We start from the raw sequence: 9,015 nt of genomic DNA, 5'->3' as shown, positions 1-9,015 counted from the left end.
TAGTTTAGGAAGTACCAGTTCCATCTAAAAACTTTTTTTGTGTGAGTCCTCACTGGATTTTGAGTTTCCAGAGAGCCTTGGATGTAGTAAGTATTCAATAAATAATTTTTTTATATTCAATCTTTCTATATTTTTAAATAATTTAAAATAACTTTTTTTAAACCTGCACTTATTTTTTTTTTTCTTTGTCTTCCAGTTGTATGTCCTGTGGTGCATGGGCTCTCAAGTTCATATGCTCATTTCTAAATTGTTCTCCTTCTTCTGGTTCCATCTTCTTGATCTGTACTTGCTGGGCATTATCGATAATGTAACTCTCTGTGCTGAACAGATTTCTCTTGTATCTGGATTTGCCAATGTAAGGACTCATCTGGGGCTTTATCAATTTAAGCATACTCTGATGGATAATAATTGAGTGGTCCAAATTTAGCATCAATTTTATAAAAGGCCAATTCCTGTTCTAGCTCATACTGCTTTTGACATGCTCGCATTAGTTCCATGGTCTTCAGTTTTAGCAATTCATTTTTCATGTTTAGGTCACCCTTTAGTTCCTCATAGCTCTGCTTCTGTAATATGGCCTCCTCTTTTAAAGATTTGTTCAATTTATCTTGATTTTTAATTTACTCGAGGAATCTTGTTTGTTTGCTCTTAAGCTCTTCAGTTTCCATCATCTTCTTTTCCAGGTCTCTTTCCAGTCTTTCTATCTCTTCTAAACTGAATCTCTCAAATCCTCCTGTTTATCCTGATAGGTTACTGGCTGACCTTCCAAACTTTCCAGTGAACGGAGGTGGAAAATGGTAAACTGGAGGTAATGAGGAAGGGTCACAATTGGATTTTCAAGTAGGAGGATCAGAGAAGTCAAATCTTAAAGTGGTTTCAACTTGCTTACATCCTGGAGCGATGGATGATATCTTGTTGCCTTTCAGATTGAGGACTCGCAAAGATTTTAACTTCTTTCCTAACCATACTGGAATATGCTCAATTTCATTTCCTGCAAGATTCAGCTTTTGCAGATTACACGTATTTTCTATGCCTTCAATTTTGCTGATTTTGTTGTATGATAAGTTGAGTTCATGTAATTTTAACAGCTTGTCCACCTTTTCAATCTTCCCTATTAGATTATAGCTGAGATTCAGTACTTCAAGTTTAATACATTTTTCCAAATTCTCGATATACCTAAATTTCTTGCCACCATCTTTAGAAAGTGAAAGGTTCAGAGATTTTACCATGGCCAAATTGTCCTGTTTAGTAAGTTTTTTAATGAGGGCCTCTGTAATATAGCGAAGTCCTACATGTGAATCAGCTCCTTTACGGTGTTGGTAGTCCAAAAGCATATTGCTGTCATCTGTAATCTCGACTTGTTCACAGCACTGTCTTTCAGCATGAAGAGGCAGAGTCTCAGATCCAATTAAAGGTGAAAGTGACCTAGATCTCATGTTGGACATAAGAGACGATGGACTAGGAGACTGAAATGACGGCGGCATCTTGGCTTTGGAGAATAATTTTTGTTGAGGACCTTTCTTCATTGCAAGAATCAAGCTGGTGTCTATCAAACTCGCCGAGGAGCCGAGCCGAGCCGAGCCGAGCCGAGCCGGGCAGCCCCGCGGAACGAGGCGAGGCAGGAGACGCGCCGGTTCTTCTCCTCAGGCCCCCGGAAGCGCGGCTGCCACCTTGTTGTGTTGTGCCGGTTGCCCCAATAAATAATTTTAAATTTAAAAAATGGTGGTAAAGAAGTGAAGAGTGGTGTGGTCTTTCTCTGTGGTTTTTGTTGTTTTGGGGGGTTTTTGTGCAGCTGGCTTGTATGAGGATCTGAACCCTGTGACTTTAGTATTATCAGTAGCACACTTTCCCATCTCTGTTTTAAGTATCTGAATAATCTAAATATATAAATCTTGGGCCCTTTATGGCCCAGATGCTAGTATCACACATTCAAATAAACAGAGTACAGTGGTCAAAAGTAATAAAAAGGAATTCCAAAATCCAGTCATACTTTTCAAAAGTCAGCCATGGGGATCCAGTTAATAATCCTTTCTACTTGTCTTCAGTTCCCTCATACCTGTACGTGCTCTGTTACTTCTTCCTCTCCAAAAATCTCTTTTTAACTCTCTTTACTCTGCTCTTTATTATATAGATTAGTTTAGCCTCTCGGGGCATTTTAATCATTTCTCTACTGTCTCCTGACTTTCCACTAAAAGGAATACCTGAGAGCTGATTCCTTAAGCCAGAATGATGTCAGGATGATGTATGTCCCTGATTTTCCTCTGGTAAATCTTTGCAGACCTCCACAAAGAAAGGCCAATATTTACCACATCCTTCTGAGGCTCCTTGTACATGTAGCCCAACCTCCCCTCTGTCTTTCCCTTTTTGTGGAATAGACACAGTTTCTCCAGGGTGACTCTGGAGGGGCTGCTGAGACTTCAACCTCAGAACAAAGAATGGGGGCCTCTAGCCCCAGGGTATGGGATCCTCACAGTTGTAGAGTACCATTACATGCCCGTCTTCAGCCACAAACCTTCAGAGTTTTGGTCAATCTGCCATTGGTCCGGAAAGGACCATTAATTACCACCTACAGAGAATGCAAGAGGTTAGGGGCACAATGAATTAAGCGGTCCAAAATTTGACCCACTACAGGCCCCAGCTGCCTCTGGAGTTTTCCTGATAAGAAGGAGGTACTTGCTTTTTCCCCAGGACTTAGTTTAGCAGGGGCAGCATGGCAGCCCCTCTTTTCTCCTCAGTCCTGACTGGTTTCATCAATAGCAATACTTTTTTGGTGGTGACGTGCGGAGGTTGCCATGAAGCCCAAGTTTATTTCTCCTTGATTATAAACCTCTCTTATTACGCCTGATTCCAGTATATCTGAAACTCTAAGAATGTTCTGCCACCCTGATAGATGGTCATTTTTGATTGTTCTAGTGAGAACTGAAGGCCTTTTTTTTTTACTTTGCAAATAAATCCAACCGTGTGTGCTGTGTCCACCCTCAACTTCTGGCCATCCTCCTAAGAAAGGAAGGTGTTTTGGGATTGGACCCATAAAACTGGGTAGGAAAGGACAGTAGAGTCATATTTAGATCTCTTGGGTTGTTATGAGAATTGCTGAGGAAAATTAGATTTTACAGATAATTTAGTTATGGGCATGTGTCAAAGTTTTATTAAAATGTTATTGCAAGGGAAAAGACTTTTAGTAGGCGAAATAATAAATTTGCTTTATTATGGAAAAAGAAAATGGATACATAATCATTGTTAAAATAAAGAAAAAAATACTGGTTCAGGATTACTAGACTCTTAATGGAATATCACAGATAGCCTCTCAGATAAAAGTCAATTGGGTAGGTGAGTAGCTAGTTTCTCAGAAGAAGTCTTAATTCCATTAAAGTTTATCAGAAAATCATGTGAGCATTTTCTCAAGAATACTATTTTTCAAAAAAAAAAAAAAAAAAAAAAAAGAATACTATTTTTTTTTCCTAAATGGAAGCTGGGGATTATATTCCACAAAAGCATATTGCCCCAGATCAGGTTTGGGACAATGTGTCCTTTTCCAAGATTGTTACAATAGTTTATTTTATTTTCATTTTGATGCCTGGCTGGTAAAATGATTGAACGCCGGAGCTTGGTATGATGAGCACCACACTCTAAACAACTGAGATAACTGGCTTCTTTTACCAAGATTAAATGAGTTTATATTTGTAAAATATATAACATAGTGCTTGGTACATATGAAGTGCTGTAGAAGTGTTTGGGGAAGAGAGAGATAAAAAGAGAGGGAGGGAAGGAAGAAAAGGTACATGCAAAGTGCTGTAGAAGTGTTTGAGAGAGAAGAAGGGAAGGAAGAAAAAGTTCTCAGAGGTCACATTTCTCTCTTAATTCTTATTAATAAAAACAATCCAAAATTTGGAAATAGGCAAAAAGGACATGTTCTTTCAATGTTTTAGGGCACTGCCTAGCAAGCCCACTCAAGGATTATCCAATTTTTTAGAGGAATGTACTTTTATTTCAGTTACTATTTAGTATACACTGTTTTATAGTAAAAAACAAGCTAGATATTAATTTATAGAAAACTGAGCAATGCAAAACTTAAGCAATGCAAAGAATTATTGTCCAATATCCCTGCAAATGAATTTTATCTAGTAGAAAAGATAACCTCAAAGATTATAGTTTTATTGCCTTTTGGACATTAACCAGTTTTCCTTTTTCTTTTTCTGATTTTCAGTCTTTTATTCTCTCTGTTGGGATGATATTTATTGATCTGTTTTTAAGTTCACTGATTATTTTCTTGGTTTTATCTGACCTGATGTTAATCAAACTCAAAGCATTTTTGATTGAAGATACTGTATTTTTGGTTTTGAGATTTCCATTTGGTTCTTTTATAGTTTCCAAGTCTCTCCTGAAATGTTTCATCTCTTCAGCTCCTATTTAAATCTTTTCCTGTAGACTCTTTAACAAATATATCATTGTTATTTCAAATTCTTTACTAATTTTAATGTCTGGATCATTCCTGGGTCTCTTTCTATTCACTGATCTTTCTTTCATTACAGTTCACAGTTTCCTGTTTTGTTGAACATCTATTAACTCTATTATATGAGTGTACTTCAAAAAGTTCATGGAAAAATAGAATGAAAAGGTAATAAGAATTTTTCCAAGAACTTTTTTTTTTTTACCAGTAAGGGTATCGCAACCCTTGGCTCAGTGTCGTATGCACCACGCTCAACCAGTGAGCGCACTGGCTGTCCCTATGTAGGATCTGAACCCACAGCCTCGGCGCTACCAGCACTGCATTCTCCTGAGTGAGCCACGGGGTCGGCCCACCATGAACTTTTTGAAGTACTCTTATACACTGTACGTAGTGGATAATATGTCATACAGACTAGAAGCTGTTATTTTCCTCTGAATAATGTTGAGTTTTATTCTAGCAGGCAGTTAAATTATTAACAGGTCATCTCAACCTTGTGGAAGTTTGTTTTTATGCTTTGTTAGGGTAATTGGAGTAATAATTTCAGTAACTGGAGTCTAAGAAGGAGAGGAGAGAAATAATAGGGCAAATTTTTTTTGAAGAAATATTAGCCAAAGATTTTCTAGATTTGATTAAAAAATAGTACCCAAAGATTCAGGAAGCTTAACAAACCTTAAGGAGGATAAATACAAAGAAAACCACACCTGGGCACATCTTTAACAAACTCTTGAAAACCAAAGACAAAGAGAAAATATTAAAAGCAGCCAGAGGGGAGGGAAAAAAAAAAGCAGCCAGAGAAAATAGATGCATTACATACACAGGAATAATGATCAAAGTGACAGCTGATTTCTCATCTGACCGGAGGTTGGAAGACAATGCAACTATATCTTTGAAGTGCTGGAGGAAAGCAAGTCAACCTAGTGAAAATATCTTTCAAAAATGAACGTGAAATAAAGATACTTCCGACAAGTAAAAGTTGAATGGATTTGCCACCAGCAGACACTCACAACAAGAAATTCTAAAGAAAGTTCTGTAGGCTGAAAGGAAATGATAGCAGTTGGAAATTTAGATCTTATAGAAAGGAAAGAAGGGGCCGGCCTGTGGCTCACTTGGGAGAGTGTGGTGCTGACAACACCAAGTCAAGGGTTAAGATCCCCTTACCAGTCATCTTTATATAGGGGGGAAAAGAAAAAGGAAAGAAGGATACTGGGAATGGTAAATAAGTGAATGAATATTAAAAAGCCAACTTTTTTGTTCTTAAATTCTTTAAATGTCTATTGACTTTAAAGCAAAAACAATAATAATGTAAACTGGGATTTTAACATACAGAGATGTAAGATATGTGTTAACAATAGCACAAAGGACAGGAGGAGCATGAGTGGAATTATACTGTTAAAAAGATGTTAATCTTCCCCAAACTGATTTCTTTTTCTCTTCCATTAAATTCCAATAAAAATCCTAACAGAATTTTTGAAGAAATTGGAAGATTATTCCAAATTTTTATAAAAGATAAATGTCCAAGAACAGCCAAGACACTGTTGAAGAGAAATTTAGGATGGAGAGGCCTTGCCCTAATTAAGAAAATGTGGTGTCTGTTCAGAGATTGACAAACTCACCAAAGCACAACAGTGTAGAAAAAGACCCACATGTAGAAATCTGGCCCAGGATGTAGAGCTGGTGGTGCCTGTTGGCACGTCTGACGGGGAGCTGGGTGGGGTAGAGTGTAGGGGGTGGTAGTCGAGGGTGGTGGGAGGAGGAAGAGGAGGAGAATCACCTGTAAACGGCGCTGAAGCAGGACCTGAAGTGTAAATTCAAGGAGGGTGAGCAAGTGCTGTGTGTTCATGGGCCTCTTCTTTATGAAGCAAAGTGTGTAAAGGTCGCCATAAAGGCAAACAAGTGAAATACTTTACACATTACAGTGGCTGGAATAAAAATTGGAATGAATGGATTCCAGAGAGCAGAATACTCAAACACATGCACACCAACCTACAGAAACAGAGAGAACTTCAAAAAGCTGATCAGGAGCAATAAATATGCAGAGGGGAAGTGGAGAGGGGCTGCCCTAGGAAAGAAGATATCCGGTCACAGAAAAATGCTGAAGTGAGGACAGAAAAGAACAAACAGAAAACACCTGGAAATGGAGATGGTGGCGGTACTGAAAGAAAGTGAGCCGAGATGCCTGGTACCATTCAAGCTTATTAAAGGAAAAGAATCTACCCGGCTGCCCTCGAAGTGGGGAACAGCCCAGGGCTGCCCTGAAAACGGGGGATGGCACCAGGTGTGGGGGTGGAAGAGCTTATATAGTGCGCCAAGGGCTGGCTGATACCATCAAAGAGGGTCAATATGCTAATGTGGATCAGGGTGGAGAACTGCATCCTTCCAGAAGCAAAAGGGGTTTCTGTTCAAGTCAGGAGGCTTCTCCTAAAGAGAAGGGGGGACAGGAGGGGGAAGGGGAGTGGCTCCATTTTGTACTTGGGCTTGTCTAAAGTGGCACTGGGTATGTTGCAGATCTATTAGGTACCAGTGAGATGCCTCAGCCTCCTCAGAAGAAAAGGACCTAGGAAGATCCTACTGTTGAAAATGAAGAAACATTGGGCCGAGCCCGTGGCGCACTTGGTAGAGTGCTGCGCTGGCAGCGCGGCGACTCTCCCGCCGCGGGTTCGGATCCTATATAGGACTGACCGGTGCACTCACTGGCTGAGTGCCGGTCACGAAAAAAAAAAAAAAAAAAAAAAAAAAAAAAAATGAAGAAACATTCATGAACAGAGTTGAATTTAAAGTCAATGTTGGGAAATAGGATAATTTAATCAGGCCCCCTCACCTTAGGTCTGGTTGCGGGTGGTGTGGTACATTCTTTGTAAATAAGTGGTGTGGGTGGAGTTAGTGCATTGTGCAATGCTGTCACCTTGACTGGCGTTTACTGCCTGGGGTGGCTGCCATGAGCAGCCATGTGCTCTAACCTACCACTTCCAAGGACCTAGCTCATACCTATGCCAATTACCTAGCTCATAGACCTGCGTGTGAAGGGTTTGTCACCCAGTCTGTGAACGGGCTTGAGGGGTCTGTGAGCTCCAGACCCAGCCCTTGCTCAACATTCAATATTCCTGAAGAGCTAAAACTTTGGCTTGTTTATGACTGGGACTTAATTTCCAGGCAAAAACAGCTCTTTTATGGTCTTGCCAAGAAGAATGTGGACTGCATTCCAGAGGATTATGCAAATTACAAGAAATCTCTGGGAAAAACAGATAATAAGGAGTATGCTGTTAATGAAGTTGTGGCAGTGATAAAAGAATACTTCAGTGTGATGTTGGGTACTCAGCTACTCTACAAATATGAGACTGCAGTATGTTGGAATCCTTGCAGATCACACCGATGCACCCATGTCCCAGGTGTATGGAGCACCACATCTACTGAGACTATTTGTACGCATTGGAGTGATGTTAGCCTATCCACCTCTGGATTAGAAGAGCCTTGCTTTATTACTGAATTATCTTCACCATTTCCTAAAGTGAAGAAATGGGTACAAAACCATATTATCTACGCTAAGTGAATCATTGTGCAGTATATGCATGTATTGAAACAACACTGCACCCCACAAACGTGTACAAGTAAATGCTAAAATAAAAAAAGTTGTTTTTAGGTGAATGCAAAGAACAAGTTGCAGAAAAATATACATGGTATGAGCTCATTTATAAAAAGCTAAAAAAGAAGACAACTAGCAAAGTTAAACAATATATTGTTTAGGGAAGCATAAATTTATGATAAAATGGGTCCAGCCCCGTGGCTCACTTGGGAGAGTGTAGTGCTGATAACACCAAGGCCATGGGTTCAGATCCCTATATAGGGATGGCTGGTTAGCTCACTTGGGAGAGCATAGTGCTAACAACACCAAGTCAAGGGTTAAGATCCCTTTACCAGTCATCTTTTAAAATATATATATAAATAAATAAATTTATGATAAAATTATTTTCAAAGTGAGGAATGTTCAGGAAAGTGGTTCTGTCTTGCTTTGAAGGAGAGTTAAAAACAAAGGAGAGTTAAGTACAAAGCAAGAAAGGAACTGAATCCATAAGGAAACAATGAGAAAAACAGAGCAGACAATGTACCAATGGAAAGGTGAATACATGACAATACATTCTATTAATGTCTAAATAAATTGTGATTTTTTTCCTCTCTCCCCTCACTGAGATATCTATGTTACAGATTCTAGAAGTAACTCTTATCTTAAAACTCTTATCTAAAACTCTTATCTAAAAGCTCTTATCTGGTAATTAGAGAAATCCAAATTAAAATGACAAAGAGATAAAATTGTATATCCATAACACTGCCAAAAATTAGGAAGTCAAGGTAATTCAGAGGGCTGTTAAAGATGTGGTGGAAACAGGATTTTTCACAAATTGCCAATGTGGGTGTAAATTATGTGTGCTTTTTCCCTGGAAGTCCTTTTGGCTGTATTTAGTCAAATAAAGTTTATGTTTGTCTTATGACCCAGCAATTCTACTACTGGGTATATAAACAACCCTCCACTCCCAGCCCCAAAGCACCAAAAGCAAACAAACAAAAACCCTCAC

The 9,015-nt window shown here is 39.1% G+C and overlaps 2 pseudogenes; one reads left to right on the top strand and one right to left on the bottom strand.

Moving 5' to 3' along the window:
- Window positions 1-383: 383 nt before the first annotated feature.
- Window positions 384-1,523, bottom strand: LOC134384085 (centriolin-like; annotated as a pseudogene).
- A 2,063-nt stretch (window positions 1,524-3,586) lies between these two features.
- LOC134384084 (mortality factor 4-like protein 1) lies at window positions 3,587-7,956 on the top strand (annotated as a pseudogene).
- Window positions 7,957-9,015: the final 1,059 nt, after the last annotated feature.

This window comes from Cynocephalus volans, chromosome 8, assembly GCF_027409185.1.
Source record: "Cynocephalus volans isolate mCynVol1 chromosome 8, mCynVol1.pri, whole genome shotgun sequence".
NCBI classification, from domain to species: Eukaryota; Metazoa; Chordata; class Mammalia; order Dermoptera; family Cynocephalidae; genus Cynocephalus; species Cynocephalus volans.
This window is presented reverse-complemented; position numbering and strand designations above follow the sequence as displayed.